This window comes from Taeniopygia guttata, chromosome W (assembly GCF_048771995.1).
Source record: "Taeniopygia guttata chromosome W, bTaeGut7.mat, whole genome shotgun sequence".
NCBI classification, from domain to species: domain Eukaryota; kingdom Metazoa; phylum Chordata; class Aves; order Passeriformes; family Estrildidae; genus Taeniopygia; species Taeniopygia guttata.
The window spans coordinates 18,521,383-18,545,679 of NC_133064.1; the positions used below are offsets into that span (position 1 = coordinate 18,521,383).

Genomic DNA, 24,297 nt, shown 5'->3' on the forward strand with positions numbered 1-24,297 from the left:
GGACTGATACAGAAGTGCTTAGAGTGCTACTTAGCTTTTTTTTCCAAAATGAGGGATCATTTGATGGTTTTGATGATAGTCTTTCTAATATGTGCTAACACTTTAAATTGGTCACCTTAGGAGAACTGAGCTTTTTTAAAGTCCAAATAAAATGCTTCTGTGGGGTTTTTAATTTAAAAAAAAATATTCTATTTAGATGGTTTTGGAGTCACAAAATAATCTCTGAGGGGAACTGAGAGATCAGTTGATCCTGTGGAAGTGAAAACCACATATAAAAAAGATTCTTGTTCTTTCATGCAGCTAACAAAACAGAAAATGGAATACTAAAAACTCCTACCCAGTAGGATGTTAAAGACATGCCCACTACCTCAATACTCATAGCAGAATTTATCTACTATGTTTAAAAATCTGTAGCATTTGTAGTCATTACTGTCTGATACCCAGGAATATTTTTCATATACTTTAGAGTTGTTAATGTGTTCATATATATATATGTAAATATATAAAAATTTATATATATAGGCATATATATTTTTATCCATGCCTATATATATAAAATTTTATGCAAAACCCTGAAGAACTAGCATATAATCTTGACTGTCCTTTCTCTTCTTTAATAAAGAAGATATTGCAAAATTTTTGTCTTTTTCTGATGATTTAAAAAGTCTGAATTTTTTCTTGCATGCTATCTTTTCCATATTATGAACAGAGCTGAACATGGTACTTCATCTGGAAACTTACCAGTAGTAAGCAATATGGAAGATTATGCAAGAACTGAGGTATTCATACTCTTCCTCTGGAGATTTTTTTCATTGAAGGAAAAGTATAGTACTCTGTGTATGTTTCAAATATGTTTGTTTAAGGGAAAGCCATCTTCAAAATGTCATTAATGAAAGTGTTGTGTTTAAAAATTAGACAATTGAAAACCACTTTTCAAAAGTTTCTGTCATATGAGCTCTAAGAATTGGAGTTTTTTAGTTACTAGGAAAAAAATATCTTGTAGAAATGAAGAAAAATAGAAATGAGAATAAAGAACCTGCATGTACAATTAAAAAAGTTCTAATTATTGAGTAATAAAAATGTCTTGTGCTGGTCTACCCGATGACTGTAGTCTCTAAAGAAGAGTAGGCATGTGGATTTTTGATAGCTTAAGCAGTAATGTTTTTTCATGATGGCCTAGTATAAGAATAGAGGATTAAACCATTCAGATTCCTATATCATTCATTCTTGTCATGAAATTGAAAGCCTAGGAATCTGTGACTGAAATGTTTTTTTTCCAAATGAATGCACAAGACCTTTGTAAACATTGTTATCATCACAATTTAATTTTTAATGGTAATTTCTGTTATCTTTCAGATTTCTCTGTGTAATTTGGAGTTACTGCTGAAGGTAACAAATGTAAATTTACATGTCTAACACTTGTCAGACTAGCAATTGATAAAAGGTGTTTTATTCTTGACTGATCACTACTTTAGTCAGATGGTAGAATGGACATAATTTCATGTGTTTCTTTTCTTCAGAAGGAACTGCAGCATACAGCTCTTGACTGGAGACTTTTTACCAAGAAACAATGCAAGTTTCCTGTTCCCCCTCTACTCTTTCACTTTGACTTTTATTTGCTTCCTTGTCTTTTGAAAGACAACAAATATCTCTTTTTTTTCTTTCTCTACTGGTTTGTTCACAGGAACATCTTGTAGCATCACTGTGACTGAAAGGCCAAAGATTTGTCAGTGAAACTATATGTCTAAATACTTAGGGATGGTGATTTCTTAAAAAAAAACTCCACCCCAAACGATCATATTTTGACAAGTAGAACTTACCTCTTAAATGAGTATAAACCTGGAAACTAAAGGTTATGCAGTGATATATTTTCATACATTTTAGAAGGTAAAATTTACAAATTCTTCTGAAATACAATATTTTTCTGCTTCCCTAAACTCCCAGCATCTATTTCGCAAAGTTTTCTTTTACTGCTAGGAATTTCTTTGGTCAAAAATTTTCTCATGATTTCTCTCCTTTGCCTACAAAGAAAAAAAAAAAATCTGAAATTCTTAAAATTATTCAGGAAAAATATCTCAAAACCAAGGACCTTGCATTAGGCCTTTACTGTCTAAATGCTACAAAATCTCCTTCTGACACTCAGTGTGCTGCTTTTCTGCTGCTATTTCCACTATTATATATGTTTCGACCTGGTTGGCCTTGCCATATAGTCACTTGAACTCATATTGCTTACCTCTGAAGATTTAGGGATTTTAACTCTGCTAAAGGTTTTATGTATGATTGTTCTCTTCCATATCTATTCACAGTGTGGTGAATCTCATTATTCTGTAATGAGATAAATATTTCCTTTATTTCAAGAATTTTGTTTTCCTGTAGAAAAGGCAGGCATCAGTTTTGTATCAATGTTGTTTTCCTGCACTACAGTCCTTTGTTTTATTTTTTTTCACTTTGTTTCGTGTGTCTGTTATGAAAGCTGTCATTCTTATTCCAAAGTGATCACCCCAAATTTTGCCCAATTCTATCACTTAACAGGACATTAAATCCTCTTTGGCCAGGATTATATCATAGAACAAGACAATCTCCCTAATAACTGCAGTTACGAGTTATTTTACCCATAACTTAGCTATTATTCTGGTTATGTGCCATATGTAGTTTCATTTATGGAGTACTGCAAAAAATGAAGATGCTTTAGGTGAAATCAGGTGAAATGCTTCACTGAAATCAGAGTAAAATTTCTGAAATAGTCTATGGAGTTGCATAATTCAAGCAAGTTTTGTCTTCATAGTCAGGAAGCTTAGTAAAACTGTACTTGACCACCTGCCTTCTAATTGTTGCTCATTATTTTCACTGCTGTAGGATAAATTGCCAGATAGACCACCTAGTTTAAGACAAAAATAGATCTTCATGGGGAAGAATATGAATGCAATCATTTGATACAACTTGATCTGGGACTGGCAGCTAAGTAATTTGAAAAAACTTCCTTCCATAGAGCTGTATGTGTGAAACTTGGTTTTAAAAGAGAGTTTTAGGTTGAGAAGAATCATTTGAGCTTATAATTAATGCTAGCAGTAAATGGTTCTGGTTCTAAGCTGAGTGATGGAGTTAGCATGAATAAGTGCCTGTGTTAGCAAATGCTCTTCTGTCTTGTAACTGAGCTATCAGTCATTAGAATTATGGTGTGCTATAAAACTTCATTAGCATTAAAGTATTCTCTCAGGTGATATACATTTTAACAATCCTATATTATTAGTCACATCCCACAAGTCCATTACACATTTCATGGTTTAATTATCTCTCCTCAGTGTTCAGAACCTGTCTGGATTTGTCCATTCTTTGGTAATGAGTAGCAAATTTGTCCAAGTTTTAGTAAGTTTCTGCATGAAGTAGTTTTGCGTTCTGTTAATAACTGTCTAAATCTTGGCTGTCTGGGCAAACAGATAGTAAAGAATAGCCAACATGGACTTATGAAAGCTAAATCATGCTGGACATAATTACTTTCTACATTGAAATGAGGAAGCTGAAAGACTGGTGCAGGCAATATACCTTAATTTCAGTTAAATTTCTTACGCCATCTGCCACAGTATTTTCACTTGGAAGCTCATGAAGTATGTTCTGGAAATAAGGATAATTAAGTGAACGGAACATTGGCTGGATCTTTATATATAAAATGAGACAATCATTGGTTGAACATCTCTTTGGTTCCTGGTAAGCAGAGCAGTCTTGGGGTCAACACTGAAGCCCAGGTAACTGAATATCTTTATCACTGGCCTGTGTCACAACACAGACTGCCCTTTTATCAGATCTGGTGATGACAGCAAGTGGGGTGAAATTACTGATATACTTAACTCTAAAACTTCAATTGAGAGAGAACTTGGGAAACTTGAAACTTGGAAAAATAGAAACATATTAATTTCAGCACAAAATAAAGGCAAAAGTCTGTACCTGCAGTAGAATAACCCATGTGTTAGCGGCTGATGACTGACTGTTGGAGAAACAGGGCTGTTGGAAATGAACTGGATATTCTTGAAGGTGTCCAGCTGAATACGAGTCAGCAAGGTATTCTCATCCTAAAGAAGGCAAGCCACACACTCCAGCTCCTTAGGGTAAGGATGGCTAGTGTCTTTGAACGAAGTTACTGTCTGCTTGACACTGATGAAAACACACAGGAACTGCTGTGAGCAAATGTGGCTCCCTTCTTGAAGCACAGTGTTGAGTAGCTGGAGAGAGCCCATTGGAGGGGTGCTACTGTAATTTGGGGTACAAATGTCCCACAAGGTTGAGTAAAGTGGGCTTGTTTATTGTACTGAAGAGGACCCTACAAGTGTGGCCTATAGCTGCTTGAAAGTGTGACAGAGGTAGTGGACATAAACTCTCCTCTTCAGAGGCAAGTGATAATCAGGAGACAATACTCAGGCTGCACCTTGGGAGGTTCATATTGGACATCAGGAGAAAATATTTACATAGTAGGCTAGTGCTGCAGTGGAACAGGTAGCACTATTTTGATTCTAGAACTTTTCAAGACTTTGATAGATAAAGCACCAGTCGACTTGTTGATGGACTAACTGAGCAGGAGAATGGACTAAAGGTGCCTTTAAAAATGATGCTTTTATGATTACGGGGACTTTATTTCCATTTCTACTAATTCACCCAATGACAAAAAATATTTCAAAATTTTATGTTCAGCGATAATTCTGCCCACAGTATTGCTAGGCAAAGCTGTCTCTATTAATATGCTGTAGATTCAACAAATGAAGAAGTCTAGCAACATTGGTCATAGTTATGATTTGAGATCTCCTACATCAGTTACGTTTTTAAAGACTTTTTCAAAACCAGGGTTGTTATTAGTAGAACATAGTTCTGCAGCTGAAATCAGTGGAATCCCTTCCCATTCTATCTTTTTTCCCTTTTTCTACCTCTGTCAGTTTTAGGTGGCATTAAATCTGAAACACTTACTAATGCCATAATTTTGGCAGAAGCTCCTCAACGTATCATGAAAAAAAAAAAGTAAAACATTTAAAAGGTTGTATATGTTTCTTTTTAACTGAAACTTTGATGAAGAGAATGAAATATTAAAATCTGAGATAAAATACAAAATCATTCCACATAATTAGAAATCATTTATTCTACATGTCCAATGGAAAAAAAAAAAAAAAAAAAAAAGAGAAGAGAGACCAAAATGTCCTGCAGACTGCTTTAGGGAAGTTTCAATGCATGAAGGAAAAAGGTGGAAAACTGGGTGACAATGTTAGATCCTAGGGAGTGACACCTTTTGAACTTGATATTCACTTTCTTACTCTAATATACAGAGCATGTGAAAGTATGTTCCTGGATTGCTCGGAAAGACTTTGTGCTAAAAAACCCAATTTCTTTAATATTTGTATCAATCATAACACCTATGAGTATGAGAGAGCTGCAGTATTGATCAGTTCAGACTACTTCCATCAATACAATATTAAAATGTATGGCAAGCGCTCAATATAATATTCATGACAATCAATCATAAACAGGTTTCAGATTGCATTTGAAAAGCCTTTCTGAGCTGTAATCACTGCTTTTATGTTTCCAGCCACTGGAGGATATAGAAGAGATCTTTGGAAGGCCTTTAGGTATTTTTTTACATGTGGAAATTGTCAAGTAATATAAGATATATATGTTACAACTATCGTATGCTTTCTGCCCAACAGTGATTGCTAATTACTTTCCACTGCAAAACACAGTTATAAAATGTGTTGTGATTTTCTCATGAATATCATATTTATTTTATTGTAATTTTCCATTTTCTTCAAGCCCCATTAGCTTCTACAATTCAGGTAATGATTCCTATGACATAATTTTCAGCTCCAGAAAACTTATTTTTGCTTTCACAGAGACAGTTCATTCATATCTTAACCTAATTTCAGAATGAGTATGGGCAGAATGCATAAAAAAATGCATTAAATAGTGATGGCCAAATATCCCTATTCAACAGTCATTTCCAAAAAGGAAAAATGCAGTTTCCTTCAGAACCATTATTTCCACTTTAAATCCATTCTCTACACTAAACAGAAATAACGAGAATTAGCTATTTTACCGGAAATAAAATATTCTTTTTGTTCTAGTCATGTTTTGTACACTGCAGAGAACTGGGGAGTAGGGATAATACATTTCTTCAAAATCTCAGCAATTCAAATACTTTTTTCATCAGAATAACTTGCCTTGTTTTTTTTTCATTGTTGTTCTTCATGATGTTCATTCCATGCAGTATCTGAGGTGGTTAATCGTATGACAAAAAGAGGTGAAAACACAGATTTTCAAAAGAAATAGGTGTTTCATGAATACTGATGAAATGGTGTTTTATGAATACTTAATGAAAACCCAGTTTGCTTATTTTTCTGATTGGCTGAAGTCTGTTGAAACGTTCCAAAAATTATGGGTTGACTTCCTTCAACATAGGAGGAAACGAAACCTACAAAGAGAATTTTTGAATTTAGTATATTACTCCTGTGTTCTGATTGACTTTAGCTATGAATTTTGCATATTTGTGTGCTATTAAGCAGAGAAAGCAAGTAGTTTTCCCTTCAAGTACTTTAATTGCCATTGAGGCAGGCAGCTTGGGAGACTTTAATGGCTGGAAACATCCACGTGAGTTTAAAATGTCGCTTAGAACGTGTTCTATTAAAGATGGTGAATGACAAAAGCCCCAGTGCTGTGTTTATATGGTCATCACTATTGGAAGTGATGACATAGTTGGACAAGACCGACGACACTGACGACAGTGTCATGTGATACAAAGTAAATGAAAGTGCTAATAAGACAAAGTGTTCTGTCATCCTGAAAATAAATGTAAGCTAAGATTGATTTTTCCAAAGAATTTGAGTTTCTAGAGACATTGTGCATCTTCTCATTTAAATTCTTAGAATTTTTAACATTAATTCAAGAATATGGGAGTTTTTATTTCAAGGTCATTCTCTTCCTTGCCAGCACAGTGCACGTATCCCGCTCTTGCCCAGAAACATGGATTTGCTGAACACTCCAAAAACACTGCTCTTTCCTAGGCGAGCTTCAAACTGCTGTCAGACGTCTGTGCTCTCTGTTTTCCGGTGCCCAGCTCGTTGCAGTAGAGTGCACAGCCCACCCTGGCATTCAGTTCACAGTGAAGGCAATTGCAAAAAACCAGAAGCTGCTCACTCCCAAACACAAGGGGCTGTCTATGTCCTTGCTTCCCGACAAACCCAGTGCCGCCCTTCTTTTCTGCAGCTGCCATCGAGTTCTCTGCATCTTGGAAGCTCAGATCATAAACAAGAATTCTCCAGGATGTCTGCATCAGGACGAAGTCAAAACCCAGAAAAGTCGTCCTGGAACACCTGCCATAGGCATGCCAGCGGTGAATTGAAAGGGCAGGCAGCTGCAGCCAACCGTCCTCTAGCAGTCCCAAGGCTGCGCAGACAAGCCGGCTTCGTTCTTCGCCTCTCAGAAGGCAACCGCTCTCCCCGGCTCCCGGAGGCGAAGAAGCGGCTACTACGTGCACCGCTGGACTGAACTGCAGTTGTAGGCTGCAAAGCGAGGCTTCGGCGGAAAGACGCCGGGAACCAGCGCTTCCCTCCGGACAGCTGCAGAGAGCCGTAGTCCGCATCTCTAGTGGACTGTGTCATAGCGAAAAGCTTTTACAGCATGTCTTGCAGGGAGAAAGCTTGCCACCACACTGCACGTATCCCGCTCTTGCCCAGAAACATGGATTTGCTGAACACTCCAAAAACACTGCTCTTTCCTAGGCGAGCTTCAAACTGCTGTCAGACGTCTGTGCTCTCTCTTTTCCGGTGCCCAGCTCGTTGCAGTACAGTGCACAGCCCACCCTGGCATTCAGTTCACAGTGAAGGCAATTGTAAAAAACCAGCAGCTGCTCACTCCCAAACACAAGGGGCTGTCTATGTCCTTGCTTCCCGACAAACCCAGCGCAGCCCTTCTTTTCTGCAGTTGCCATCGAAGTCTCTGTATTTTGTAAGCTCAGATTACGAACAAGACTTCTCCAGGACTTCGGCATCAGGACGAAGTAAAAACCCAGGAAAGTCATCCTGGAACACCTGCCATAAGCATGCCAGCGGTGAATTGAAAGGGCAGGCAGCTGCAGCCACCGTCCTCTAGCAGTACCAAGGCTGCGCACACAAGCCGGCTTCGTTCTTCGCCTCTTAGAAGCCAACCGCTCTCCCCGGCTCCCGGAGGCGAAGAAGCGGCTACTACGTGCACTGCTTGCCTCAAGCGCAGTTTTAGGCTGCAAAGAGCGGCTTCGGCGGAAAGACGCCGGGAACCGGCGCTTCCCTCTGGACAGCTGCGGAGAGCCGTAGTCCGCGTCTCTAATGGACTGCGTCATAGCGAAAAGCTTTTCCAGCATGTCTCGCAGGGAGAAAGCTTTCCAGCACAGTGCATGTAACCTACTCTTGCCCAGAAACATGGATTTGCTGAACACTCCAAAAACACTTCTCCTTCCTAGGCGAGATTTAAACTGATGTCAGACGTCTGTGCTCTCTGTTTTCCGCTGCCCAGCTCGTTGCAGTAGAGTGCACCGCCCAACCTGGCATTCAGTACACAGTGAAGGCAATTGCAAAAAACCAGCGGCTGCTCTCTCCCAAATACAAGGCGCTGTCTATGTCCTTGCTTCCCACCATCTCAGCGCATCCCTTCTTTTCTGCAGCTGCCGTCGAGTTCTCTTCATCTTGGAAGCTCAGCAAACGAACAAAGAATCTCCAGGACGTCTGCATCAGGACGAAGTCACAACCTTGAAAAGTCGTCCTGGAAAACCTGCCATAAGCATTCCAGCAGTGAATTGAAAGGGCAGGCAGCTGCAGCCACCGTCCTCTAGCAGTCCCAAGGCTGAGCACACAAGCTGGCTTCGTTCTTCGCCTCTCAGAAGCCAACCGCTCTCCCCGGCTCCCGGAGGTGAAGAAGCGGCTGCTATGTGCACCGCTGGCGTGAACCGCAGTTGTAGGCTGCAAAGCACTGCTTTGTCAGAAAGAGGCCGGGAACCGGCGCTTCCCTCCGGACAGCTGCGGAGAGCCGTAGTCCACGTCTCTAGTGGACTGCGTCATAGCCAAAAGCTTTTCCAGCGTGTCTCGCAGGGAGAAAGCTTTCCAGCACAGTGCACCTATCCCGCTCTTGCCCAGAAACATGGATTTGCTGAACACTCCAAAAACACTGCTCTTTCCTAGGCTAGCTGAAAACTGCTGTCAGACGTCTGTGTTCTCTGTTTTCCTCTGCCCAGCTCGTTGCAGTAGAGTGCACAACCCACCCTGGCATTCAGTGCACAGTGAAGGCAATTGCAAAAGTCCAGCGGCTGCTTACTCCCAAACACAAGGCGCTGTCTATGTCCTTGCTTCACGACAAACTCAGCGCAGGCCTTCTTTTCTGCAGCTGCCATCAAGTTCTGTGCATCTTGGAAGATCAGGGCATGAACAGGGTTTTTTGGCTGCAGAAGAAATTTTAGGTTCTTATGTGGCAATGTTCCTTGGTATGGGTCTCATCAGAGGATCTATCTGATATAAGCACCTTTTTGCCTTAGTTGATTATCATAAGACATTTTTTACAGCTTAAATTTGCTTTTTTTTTTTACCCTGGTAAAAAAAATCAGAAAAAGGTCAGAAGACTTTTTTAAAGTGTGATGAGTATTTGTTAACCTTTTTTTTTTAGATCATACATCACTTTAAACTTGATGGAAAATCTGAAACTCTTATATGGAACATGAGGAGTGCAAGGCAAAGGCACCTGTTTTCTTTTTACAGACAATGAGATCAAAGATGAGTCTTTCTTAAAATACTTGAAGAATGTCATCAGGGGAGGTAAGATGGTCAATTTTTCGCTTTTTAAAATTCAGAATTTTGAGGTAAAAGAGCATAATTTTTTTGAATATTTTGGTTTAGGTTGAAGCGTACACTTCCAAAAACTAGAACTCAAGTGCTTTTTGTCATTAGAGTAGTATTAAAAATGAATGCAGTCTACGAAATCTACAAAATCCTAGGTCACACCAAGAGAAGCTATTTTAAGGGACATGAGAACAGCTTAAAAAAATAAAATTTAGACTTGAGAAATATTACTGATGTTTTTAAAAGTTGTCTGTTAAATTTACTATTAGTATACAGTTAGTTTTTGTATGGTAAATTTATGTCCAGAATTGATGGGGTTTATTGATTTTATTTACTTATTTACTATTTCAGGGTTATGCTTTAGAGTAATTACTACTAGTTATTAGAATATAAAGATAAAGAAGGAAAGCTATTTGAGGGTGGAATTTAAAATTTACAGCAAGTTACATTTCAGTCTATTTAATGGAATAACTTCATGGAATAATTTAAAACTTCTTGTTAAAGAAGCTGGGGGGGGTACTAATATCTTCAGTGTCTGAGATTTGTGTCCCTTCCTATAATAATGTGTATTAAAAGAACCTCATGATGTATCCTCTATTTTGGATAATGTCAAGAAGCATGAAAAATCTTCCTTCTTCCCAAAGGTGTCAAACTTATTTGCACGTGATGAAGTAGATGAGATCATTAGTGACCTCATTCCCTCCTTCAAAAAGGAGCATCCACAAAGACCTCCAACCAGTGAAGCTCTGTATGACTATTTCATGGCCAGAGTCCATCAGAACCTTCACGTAGTTCTTTGCTTTTCACCAGTAAGTGAAAAATTCTGAAATAGGGCCCTGAAGTTCCCTGCTCTCATTTCTGGATGCACTATAGATTGGTTCAGCCGATGGCCTAAGGATGCTCTGGTGGCAGGCATGTATAGGATTTTTCTTTGCAGACACATAATTTTCTTATCAGTGGTCATGTAGCTGTTTTAATTGTGTTGAATTTTAACAAAATAAATCCTTGATTCTAATATTTGATGTAGACATTTTCTTCTTTAAAGACTGTTTTATTAAGCTGTTGAAATATTTCTAACAGAGAAATGGTTTTGAACACAGTTTAAAAAAAAATCCCCATGAAGATGTCTTTAAAGTATTTGTAAAGAAGGCAAATAAACTAAAGAAAGAGATTATTTATTAATATGTCTGTGATAGGGCATACAGAGGAATGCTGTGATTACCCAGTCCTTGGTAGGTAGCAGCTAGGTTCAGCGTGAAAAAGCAGTTGCACACTTTGGCGATGAAGAATGACAGATCCTTGGCTGTACTTTTTTACTGACAAGTGTGGAATAATATTCAGAATCTGACTGTGAGGAGTAAAGAAGACTGAGTTTTCAGGAGCTGGGTGAAAGCTAAGATACTTCATGCTGACTTGTTTTATAGTGACTTGTTTATAAGCTAAGATGTTTTTGTAAATATTTACTAACATTTAGGCTTTCTTTCTTTCCTAAGTGTCTGAACACTTCCTGTCCTCATTTGATATGGACTGCACTGCTGATACAAAGATGGAAATTGTGCAGTGTGTGGCCTCATTCCAGGATGGAGTGACAGAAAAATGTTCTGATTACTTTCAAAGATACAGACGTTCTACACATGTGACTCCCAAATCCTACCTGATTTTTATTCAGGGATATAAAACCACATACAAAGAAAAGTATGCTGAAGTGCAAATATTATCAAACAGGTAGACTACTCAGGTTACTTCTGTTTTTCTGTAGTTTTCTTCCCCAGGTAGAATATTCTGATATGTTTCATTTCGATGCATGGCTTGTCTCCTCACACAGCAAAAAAAAAAAAGGTATTTTTAATTCCTAAAATTATGTGAAGTTGTAACTTATTCAAATATTGTAGTTGCTCTTGTCATATAAGATAAAGACTACATATATTTGGGGGGGCAGGGGAGAAGAGTAGTGATGCATGAAAAATAGAGGTAGAGGGAATATGAGGTGAATATAAACGATACCCATATGTTTCTAAAGAGTAAAAGAAGGCATCTACATGTAATTTTATATTATATTGATAATAGCATTTAATTTGTCAGGTGGCAAATTTTGTTTCCTAAGTGGACACTTGTAACCTCCTGTTATGAATATGTAAGGAATTTCCTAAGTGGTTTTGTGAGCACAGAGCCTTACTTAGACTCCTGAGCTTTTTAATCATGCATTATTAAGGTGGTTTTGATATACTTATTTCTATTTTAAGATGCTTTATTAAAGTAATGATATCTATTTGCTGATATATCTTCATGTCAGGAGCACCCAGCTGTAATGTAAAAGTAGCAATCAGTGCATCAGTTGGTATCACCCTTAATAAAAACTGCCTTTTCAGTTTTGAAAGATTGGCAAAAAGAACTGAAAACCTTAAAGAAAGGCTTAAACTTGTTTATTTGGCTTTGAATCATTCTTTGTCTTCAAAGTCAAATTGAGTTTGAAACCTGTAGTTATGTTAGGGGTGAAGACTTGTACAACAGAAGGGTGTTGCCCTGTTTTCTACCTTCAGATTTATCAAGTTAGTTCACGGAGTCCAATTTCTTCCACTTAAACTTATTTGCACTGTCTGAATTTGTCAGCAGTTACACTTTGTCTGTTCTCCTGTATTTGTTCAGCTGTCCAAGTACTGCATAGCCTTCACAACAGCAGTCTCTCTAGAGGCCTTGTAAGCTGTCTGAAAGGTCCTGGGTGAAGAATTTCTGATAGAAAAAAAAGTACTGTTGAAGGGGCATTTTAATGCTGAATCAGAGAGGTCTTATCTCAATACTATTTATCTTTTCCTCTCTTTTGTTTGGTCTTGGTTTCTTTTCAGTTTCCATTTCAAATACAAAATATTGATTGGTTATAATTTTCAGAATTTCGGTGATCAGAAAATGCTTTCTGCTGTATGGAACTCAGTTCTTTGATTATTGGCTCAAGAGGGACAGTGAGCAACATTTCTAGAATAACACATAGGATTTTTATGCAATGATAAAGGCATACTGTTTGATCAGAGGCAGGTAAAATTTCAAGCCACAAACTTTATTAATGTACTTTATTGTCCACTTTATTGATTCTGAAGATACCAGAAATGTAAAATTCCTGTCCAAGTTTTATTTTTGGTGTAAAACATAACTTGCAATTGTTCATTTTGATTGATATGATTTATTCTATAGATGGAAAGTAGAGTGTAAATTACATAGTGAATGAGATGCTTTTTATTTTGCTTTTTAACTTCAGAATAAATACTGGTCTGGAAAAATCGAAAGAGGCCTCTGAGTCAGTGGCTGCTCTAAGCAGAGAACTGGAGGTAAAAGAAAAGGAACTTCAAATTGACAATGAAAAAGCTGACATGGTATGTACAGCCTTCAAAGTGTATTGTTGTTTGATTTTTTTTTCTTTTTTCATTTATTCTATTTTTAAAAGATGAATCAATTAAAATGAAATTAATTGTTGGAAAGAAAGGATCTTGGAGAAAATGATGCTATTTGAGTTTTCTGAAATTGGAGAGAGATGATTTTACAACAAAAACTTTTAACTACGGCATGTGGGTTTTCTTACATTCTAGGTATTGAAAGAAGTTACTGTAAAAACACAGGCTGGTGAGAATGTGAAGGGTGATGTTCAGAAAGTGAAAGACAAAGCCCAAGCTATTGTAGACAGTATCACAGTTGACAAAGCCATTGCTGAAGAGAAGCTGGAAGCTGCCAAACCTGCTTTGGAAGAGGCAGAAGCAGCCTTACAGGTTAGTACTTGGACCATGTATAACATTTCCACTAAGAAGATGGATGTCAGAAATACAAAATTGCAGGTGCATTGCATAACTCTTCACTTGATAGAAAATAAATATATGTATTTTGAGGCTTTTTAGGTTCAGTTTTGTTTTTCTTTTTTCACATGAGTACCAACCCCAAAATAGTCCCTTTTCAGAGAAGGGCAAGTTTTAACTTTCTTTGAAACTGTAATTGAATATAGCATGTGCCACAGGTTAGACTAGTAACTGAAAATTGATACTATCATTAAACAGCATGTGTGCAATGAGTGAAGTGCTGTCCATGTAAAATCAGTTGTAATTCCATCCAAATCCAAACCTTCTGTTTTAAGTTTTCACGAAGAAATTGCATTTTCAATAGGTTTTCTGCTCTACTATTTTCTGTCTTTAAAAAAAATATATTTCCTTAGGGGTTGTAGCATTATCAAGACTTCATTTCCTTCACCATACTTTTCTTGTACAGCTTTTTTAATAGAATGTCCATATATTTAAGATTAAAAAATTAATATTTGTTGATCTTGCATAATATTTATCTTTGTCTGCTCAGCTGACTTTATAGGAGGATGTGCCTCAAGACATTTTACTGTGAGCAGTACTAGTGGAATCTGAAATACACCTGTTAGACGCTAGCAAGGAGCTCACATCTCAAGAAATGGAAAAGTATGAAGTAAAAACCTGAAGGATAGACAAACCTCAAAGGGTTTTATGTAGATTTGCTGGAAATTATACTTTTCCATTTGAGAGGCTTGTTGTGGTGGTTAAAGAATGGCATGATTAGCTTTAGAATCTAGTGTAGAAGAATTTTTATGGCTCTTCTGAATGTAAGACTTCATTTTGAGTGAGACATGTTTAATAGCCTCTAACTGCCATGATGCTTAAAGGGTAGAGTGCAAAAGTCTAAATGAAGGGGGATGACCTGACAGCTGGAGAAGGTGTGTATTATAGGACCTTGATATGTAGCCACAGGAAAAAGGTTAAAGAGCTAGCAACAACAAAACAGCAAACCTGGTAGTGGGCAAGCATTCTGACAAGTGAAAAATAAGCAATGTTAATTAGTCAGCATCTGCAGTATAAAAAGGGTACCAGTATGATGGGTCTGGACCTGTATCTTATTAAAGGTTACTTTCTGCTTTTGACTAAAATGGCTGAACAAAAACAATACTGCTCTTCTAGAAATGCAGGGTGCTAATAACTGAAAACCTGATTTCAAGAAAAAGTGAAGCTGGCATTATTGTAAAACTTCTCAATGGGAAAAAGTATTTGGGCTTAATCTTAAAATTTTTGACTTTTCTATAATAAATTGCTTTGCTTATGTCTAAAGGGGGAAGGCAAACTGTCATAAAAAGCGATCTAGCAGAATGTGTCCATGTATTCTCAGCATTCATTCATTCATTCATTCATTCGTTCATTCGTTCATTCGTTCATTCATTCATTCCCTCCTTTAAGCAAGAATCTTCTCTGTATGGGCCTGCACTTTTCAAAAATGAATCTCATAATCATTATGGATTTGCAAATTTGAGCTAGGGATTCCTATAGTAGAATTCTGGTTGCAGAGTAGGTAAATGCCTATTAAAAATATTTGGTAAATAGAAAGGTCATTACCCAGATTAAAAAAAAAAAGTGATTAGCTATTTTACTCAATTTTTTAGCATCTTTTAAGAATGATAGATGCTACATTAATAGAAAGGTAGGTAAACAGCATCTTATAAGCATTTCTAAACATATAGTGAGTTTAGTTTTTTAAAGTTTGAGTAAGAATTGTCAGAGTTCAGTAAAACTTTGTAGCACTTTGCCCTGTAATAAATATAGCACATTAAATGCAGAACTATAGACGAATAAATAAATGAATAAAATTTAAATGTAACAATTTTGCCACAACTTGTATTTTAGGAAAAAAAAAAACAACAAAACAAACAAACAAAAAAACCAGGCTGAGCTGAATTTCCTAACAGTCACAAAGAAAGACTCGGCAAAGTTTTCACACAGATATCTGGAAAATCTCTGATGAATTATTTCGTGCACAGTGAACCCAACAAGCAGCAAAATATTGAAGGGAAACAAAGGGCTGGCAGAGGGAATGCGATCTGGATGGTCTGCAGTGTAATTAAAATCTGCCTCCGTGAATTCCCAGTGAGGCATGTGCTAGGCTAGAAGCAAGATGTCATGACACTGACAGGAATCTGTTGCTTACTGTTTGGGCTGTCGTGTACTTGGACTTATTAAACTGCCTGTAAATAAGCAAAACAACTGCTCAGAGTTGTGTGTGTTGCAGGAGGGGTCTGCCCATCAGCTGTTCCCATTGTTCAGTGGTTTTATTGCTTTGTATGTGGTGCAGTAAACACTGCTGCTCAAATTGAGTCTTCTCTAAGGAGACATCTTCAGCAGACTTTTCTGTGTTTTTTGATTCATGATGTAGAGTTATGAGTTACAGTGTTATACTTGCACCCTAGGCTTATTTAGCCTTACTTGTTAGGGCCTAGGTTTTAATACCTTATTATAATATATTTTTCTATGGCCTCCTTCTATGCCAGGAATATTCCTGGTAAGATGTACTAGGAGATACAAACATATAGATATACCAGGCCTTCTCACTGGTTTCCTTAATTTACCTTCAATTGCTGGATGTCAACAAAAAGCATTTTCTTTCTAGATACAGTTTCTGGTCAATATGTTCACATTTAAAAAACAAGTAAACTTTCAAGATATTTCTGATTTGCTCTTTTTTATTGTCAAAACAGTTCATGGTAATTTTGAGATTTAAGGTGTGGGGATGCTGTGCTGAGGTTTCCTAGGAGTTGATAGGAGTAAGTAGTGAAAATCTGATTGGGGGAGGTCCTTCTAGCTTCATGCTTTTTAGAGGTAAAAATAGCATATATATATTTTTTTCTCCCATTGCTTAAGTTCACCATTAAGTTGGTGAACTTATGCCCCATGTTTTATTAACTAAACAGTAACTGCTTTGCCCTTTGTTTCAATTCCTAGACAATAAAACCTGCAGATATTGCCACAGTGGGCACACTTGGTCGACCTCCTCACCTCATCATGCGTATTATGGTCTGCGTGCTGCTGCTCTTCCAGCGTAAAGTCAACCACGTGAAAATTGATCAGGAAAAACGCTGTACTGTCCCACTGTGGCAAGAGTCGCTGAAGCTGATGACAACAGGGAACTTCTTACAGAGTGTACAGGTGCTTGTGCAACCTTTTCCTTTTTTTTTTTTTTTTTTTTTTAAGGGACAATGTTTTCCCTGGTGCTCGTAGGAGAACAAATGTGCAAGGGAAATCACACAATAGATCTGAAATGATAAGGACTTAAGAATAAAAATGTCAGGATGAAATAAACTTTAATCCTTCTTAAAAAGTCATGTTATAAATCAACTATAATTTTGCTAAGTAAGGCAATAAATTTGTTTTAGGTGACAAATGACTCAAAGCCTGAAGCATTTGGTTTTGATAGGCATTAGTTATTTGCTTCATTAAAGCTGATAAAAGCCATATTTTTTCCTAGTATTTAACTTTTCATTAATTTTCAACATTTCAACTTGTGCACTGGTTTGGAAAAGCATAGATGGTTATTAGGATGAACACAACCACAATCCCAGCTTTTAAAATTTGGGATTTTTTTGGTTCACAGGATTTGTCTAGGGAAATGGAAAGACTAACTAACTGGTAAACAAATCCTTTTTCATAACTAAAACGAATAATATTATGATTTATCTATTTGGAATAAATGGTATATCTCCCTGTTCCACTGAGTGTTATCATCCCTGATTTCTGCATTTTGAGTTTACTTAATTTGTCACTGGTCTAGTAGGAGGCTTGAGCAGCTTTGTATGGTTGGTAGGGGCATGGATGTTATCTATGAAGTATTCACATTGCATCTACTTGTAAAGATTTTTAATTTTCTAAAGGACTTCAACGATTAATTTCACTCATGCTTAATTAAACCTATTTGTGCTTCAGGGAACAGCTCTTTTTCAAGTTTGGGATTGGGTTTCATTATACATTGTAAATAAATTTGAAAGAGAAAATTGAGAGCTTTTCAGGAGGAAAAAGGAAAAATATGCTTTATCAAGAAAAGAGTAAAAATAAATTCTTTAAAAATTAAACACATTCCAGTAATTAGAAAAGGTAAATTAAGGGTAAGATAGATGGCTTTTGACCTTTGAAAGGATTGTCTTGCAGAATGTATGTTTTTGAACTAAAATTTAGCGCTTCATTTTCTTTTTGAAGATTGTTAAAACTTATTCTGTATTAAGCAAAACGAAACTTCTAGCAGGACCAGTGATATTTTGAAACAATTATTAGCTGTGTAACAGGAATAGTGAGTTGAGATAGCGAAGGTCATAAATGAAAGTAAACGTTTTTCCATTTCGTAAAGTGGAATGACTTTAATAAAGGTCTCAAAGATACATGTGACAAATAATTTCATATTAGTTATTTGTAAGAAATACTTGTGATCTTTCTAGTGTTCTATGTATTCTGAAATGCATGTATATATAATTTACACTTGCTGCGCATGTTTTGTATCTTGCGCTTTCAAAAATTTTTTTCAGCAATTTCAGAAAGACACAATTACTGAAGAAGTGGTAGAACTTTTGAGCCCTTATTTTGAAATGGCGGACTACAACATTGAGACAGCCAAGAGAGTATGTGGAAATGTTGCTGGCCTTTGCTCATGGACGAAAGCTGTGGCAGTATTTTTTTCCATCAACAAAGAAGTATTACCTTTGAAGGTACGTCTGTTTGTCAGTCAAAGGCACCCTCTGCTCCTCATCCTCACCTGTTTGCGCTTGAGGATTTAATCTGTGGGAAACTTCATCTGCCTTATTTATGGTGGTTATCTGTCTCGAAATTTATTACCTTGAACACTGTACTTCTACAATAAAATATATTTCAAATATACTTCCTCTCGTACATTTGAGTTGTCAAAATTACAAAAGAGATGGTGTGGTTTTATCCCTCCGGACCCCTACTGGATGGGGTTAAAGCATCTGTCATCTAGGTAAATACACTACTGCAAATACTCTACATTAATTTTGAATTAAGTAGAAAAAAGCCTTGAGATTTGGTTCTTTTAATGTTCCAGATCTCAGTTCATAAGAAGATTGTACAGATACTCTTCATCAGTGTTATGTAGAGAAAAAAAAACTGGGCCTAAGTAGTTAGAATGAAAGTCAGGAAGAAAGTGGTCAAACATGTTTAACAGAGAATAGCTTGTATTATACAGGGAATGACTGAGAAGGCAGCAAGAATTGTATTTCAGCCTGGCATATTAGTTGGACAAATCAAATAGACTTCTCTTCTGCAAGCCATGTCAGACTAACTTTTGTGTCACATGAAGAATGACTGGCATTCCCAGAAGTATTTTTAATTTTTTTTTTTTCTAATTGACATTAAGGCAACTGTTCAAGTACAGCTGTCCGAAATAAGAATTTAGTTTGTTGTAAAATTCAAATAAAAGGTTTTGCTGAGTTGACATCTCTACTGAAGAGTTTGATTTGGAAATGTAGTACAGGAAAAACTTTCTGATGTGTTATAGCAAATACTTTGAAATTCTCTGTGTATTACTACACATCTGTGGTTTTGTTCTCTGTAGGCTAATTTAGCAATTCAAGAGAAACGCCTAACCAGTGCTATGCTGGATCTGCAAAAAGCTCAAGAAGAACTGGCAGCCAAGCAAGAAGAATTAGATATTGTGCAGGCAGAGTATGAAAATGCAATGAGAGAAAAACAGGTGAACTGGCCTTCACAAAAAAGAAGTTTCTAGCCTTGCTTTAAAGAACACTTGGTGTGTTCTTTCAATTTTACTATTATTCCTTGTTGATGGACAGCAGATAAGAGACAGATAGTATTTGAATACTGCCTCTTTGCTTTCTACCTCTCTCCTTTGCCTCTGATCCTCTCCTCTCTTCCCTCCCACCCTTCAAAAACTATTTTATTTGTATTCTTTATTCAGTGCCTACTACTGTAACTTCAAATTCCATGTATACTATATGTGTATAATATATTTGAAATTCTGAGTAGAATTCCCCAGAGTGAATAAGTATCAAGAATTTTATATACTATTCAACAACTGCACCAAAATAAAAGTCAAGAACAGGAATATTAAAAAGAAATACTGAATCATGTTTCTGGGAGATGTTGAGAGTTTGTCCTGATATATTTTTTCCATCTCACATTCCCTCCTCTGCATGGTGATAGAGATATTTAAGAATACATTTCTAACCTGTTGTTTATCCACTGGTTTAATGAGATGTAGAGATTTTTCTGGCCTATCAGACATACTACTGTAAACAATTTCTCTTGGTGCATGGTTTTCTCTAGACTCTGCTGGAAGATGCTGAACGTTGCCGACATAAAATGCAAACTGCCTCAAGTCTTATAAGTGGTTTAGCAGGTGAAAAAGAGAGGTGGACAGAACAGAGTAAAGAATTTGCCATGCAAACCAAGACGTTAGTTGGTAAGTTTTTATCCAAACCTTGGAACTTGGAAGCAAGTTGTTTGAATAATAGGGAGTAGTGAAACTGAAAACATTTGAAATGTCCAACTTTTCCTTTGTATGTTAGATCCCTGTCTCAAAAACAAGGGTAAATGTTTTAATTCCCTTGCTAAAGTCCTGTTAGGTGAAAAATAAATATAAGGCTAAAGTTCATATTTAAAAAGAAAAGATAAGGGATACTGTGAATGTGGAGGCATATATTTGGGACACTAAAATTTTAACTTGACTGATATTTGTAGGTAATAGTCCAAAGAGAGTGAGAGCCAATAAAATGTGTATAACTGAGAATATATATCGAGGTGAGGAAGCCTGATACTCAGGCACTGACATTTATAGGTAGAAATCAATATTTTTAACTGCAGTTACTAATGTTCATAAGAATTTGCTTCTTAGAAGGTCATGATTAGGTTTTTAAATTTGTACTTGTAAACTAAAGTACTTTGTGATAAATAATTGGTTCATTACTTAGATCAATCAATTAAATTTATCTCATCATTTACTGTGGGCTGAACTTTCTTCTTTACTTTTTACCTGGAAAGGTTACAAAAAGCAGCCTTGTTGTATGGGTTGCATTATAGTAACTAAATTGTGTTTTATTTGCGACTATAATATATATATATATGTGTATTAATTTATTAAAAATCTGGGATACCTTCCCTACATATTCATCCTATTTCTTTTATAGATAACTTGAAAGTGTCCAAAAAACACTAGCTCAGTATAAAAGTATGATATCTTCTCCAGTTTAAATTTTGCGTTCTTATTTCAGAGGTAAAAAACCCCCTCAAACTATGGTGTCATGAAATTTAGGGGGGAAATTTTGAAACTGAACAGAAGATTAAAAGTTGTCCCACTTAACACCTCCATAATGATGTCTCTGACAGTTTTTTTTTTTACCAGTACTCATCATTGTAATTGATTTACAGTAATTTCATTGAATCAGTACTTATAAGGGGTTCCACCCTGCCCCCCCCCCCCACAACTCCCCCAACACACACAGCCCCCAATTGTTTAAGCCTGTTCCTATGAATGCACAAGGAAATGATGGAACTAAAAGTTCATGACTAAGTCCTCTCTGCCATATCCTGCTTGCGCAGGATCTGGTGTTTGGAACAGCATTACGTGTGTGTTGAATTGACCTTAACAAGCTGCCAGATGCTGATCTCTTGATTCCTACAATTGCATAGGAAGAACAAAGTAAATGTGGCCTCTGTTGAAATGTACCACTGTCATGCAATGCACCGAGCCTTGGAAAAAAGATTGATTTGCCTTCTTTATGGGTCAAAGTGTGTTTTTCAGTTACCAGCCAAAACATAGCAACACTAGCAACTAGTGAAGGAAACAGCTTGTTCATTAATAGAATTAGCAAAGTTGTAATGCTTTGGTTTGTTTTGGTTTTTTTTCCTCCTTTTTCTCTTTGAGGTGATGTACTCTTGGCTACAGCTTTTCTGTCCTATTCTGGTCCTTTTAACCAAGAGTTCCACAGTCTGCTGTTAAATGACTGGCAAAAGGAAATGAAAAGCCAAAAAATTCTTTTCCATAACAACTTGAACCTCATAGAAATGTTGACTGATTCTCCAACTATCCGTGAATGGAACCTGCAAGGATTGCCAAATGACGACTTATCCATACAGAATGGAATCATTGTCATTAAAGCATCTCGTTATCCTTTGTTAATTGATCCACAATCACAGGGCAAAATTTGGATTAAAAATAAGGAAGGAAGAAATGACCTTCAGGTAATAGAAATGCTTGTGCTTTCAAAATCCCTAAAAGCTTACAAGCATTACAATTCAGTGATTCCCCTAATGCTTAGGAAATTATATTTATACAAAAAGCTTGGCTTGAATATAAAGAATATCTCAGATATATTTTATTAGATTTGAGATTTGATTAGATGTGGAAGTGTATCCTTTAACATCAGTGACTCCATGGTTTAATGAATTTATTTTAATGGAACACAAACTTTGGAAAATAGGCTGGATGGGCACTGTCTTGTAATAAACATGTTTTCAGAATAATGTAAGTGTTAGGAAAAAACAACAACTAGTTGAATTAATACAATTCCATGTAAGGGTTTATAAATGAAGAATCATTTATAAATGTTATAGCAAGATTTTTTTTTCATCTTTTTATCAGAAATTATGTTAGTTTTTGTTGTTTTAGTATGGATGCCAGCTGCTAAGTGCTCTGCAAATATACAGGGAAGATGTAGTGCTACAATGTACAGTCTGAGGCAAGATACACGAATTCAATTCAAACAAGAAAATAGGAGGAAGAATGTTCTTACTTGCTGCAATTATAATTACATCAATAAACCAGCTTTTTTTTAAAAAAAAACCCAAAACCCTGAAATCCATAAAAGTAGCTTGAGGTGTGATAATAGAGTGGCTCTGTGAATATAACTACCGCTTTCATGGTGATTGTTATCTAGGTGTAGAAACCTTTAATGGCTGCTTAGTTATTATAAAAATTATGATTAGTTTGTTTACAACTTTATTAGCATCTAAGCTGAATGTGCTTTTTGAACATGTTGAAAATCTCAGTTATACTGGGGACTATTTAAAGCAAAGACTATTTAAGGTTCTGTTCCATGTAAACATCTCCTTTTCAAGGGTGAAAAAAACCACAGAAAAATACTTATCTTGGAATTGACCCTGGTGCAGTTTGACTCGGAGATGTTATCCAAAATAAAATTGAAGGTGCTAAAAGGTTCCTGTGAATTTTTGCTGTGAAATTCTTGAGTAATTGTACTCATAGGATATCAAAATTGGAAGTGCGGCTTTGCTTCTATCTTTGCAGCTGAAAAATAGAACTTTGCATTCCATGAGATCTGGCAATAGGATATGCTGATGTTCCCTTTCCTTGAGCTCACAATGTTTGCATTAATACTGGTCTACTCACAGGATCATTGCTTTTGGCAGTACTTGAAAGAAAATGAAATAATATATAAATATGAAACTAAGAAAAAGATTGGCATAAGGTATTGCATCTATGTTTTTAGATCACTTCTTTGAATCATAAGTATTTTAGAAACCGCTTAGAAGACAGCCTTTCTTTGGGAAGACCTCTTTTAGTAGAAGATATTGGAGAAGAGCTGGACGCAGCACTTGATAACATTTTGGAAAGAAACATCATTAAAACAGCTTCAGCCAACAAGGTAAAAATAAAACAAAAGAGCAAACATATGTAAATTCTCCTTTCCACCCTTCCCCTCCCCAAAACTTCTCAGCAAAATAACTCCTAATAAATATAGGACTAGAAAAATTAAACTCATTTAAAATTGATCAATGCTAATGAAAGAAAATAAAAGGTAGGGTTTATGTTCACAAATGGTAATATATTTAATGCATAGAGTTCCTTATTCCTTTGCTTATGACAATTTTTAGAAGTTGAAATAATGTTTGAATGGGCCATTTAAGGTGGTCCTGGACTGTTCTTAACAAAGTTTTTGCATCAGATGTATGATTTTAAAATGGATTTTTATGCCTTTAAGCAGAAAAACATAACCTTTTGTCCTATATGCAGTATCTGAATATGTGTGTATTGGCTCTTTATATTTCAAGACTTTTTTTTAACCTTTTTTAACTTAAGGTAAAAGTTGGTGATAAGGAAGTGGATGTTATGAATGGCTTCAGACTTTACATTACTACAAAACTACCAAATCCTTGTTACTCTCCTGAAATTAGTGCTCAAACCTCCATAATTGACTTTACTGTAACCATGAAAGGTCTTGAAAATCAACTCTTAGGCAGAGTCATTCTCACAGAGAAACAGGTTAAATAATTTGTTGTATCTCTTTTCCTGTCTGTAGTTCTGTTGAGAGTTTAGCTGAAGAATGGCTGCGCAGCAAGGGACACGAAAGGGTTAAGTTGATGAGAGTGTGAGAATACGTGACTTGTAGCATGAAAACTATGCCCTTGAGAAATAGATGTCTCTTAACAACCTTGAGCATACAGGTGTCTCGTTAAGAACCAAGATGTAAAATTGCTTAGTATGCAGAAAGATAATCAAGTATAAAGAAGCAGTAACTTGCAAGGCTTATCGCAAAGAGATATATGTGTTAATAGAAAGGTAACCAATCCTGAGCTTCGCTTTTGCAATATGTATGAACTAATTAGTGCTTGTATAAAGAAACTGTAATCGACTCCAATAAACTGAGACTTGTTGATCATAACAGCAT

General features: G+C 36.3%; 1 pseudogene; it reads left to right on the forward strand.

Annotated features, from left to right (window-relative positions):
- Positions 1–24,297, forward strand: part of LOC115494581 (dynein axonemal heavy chain 5-like) — a 91,292-nt pseudogene that overhangs the window by 35,264 nt on the left and 31,731 nt on the right.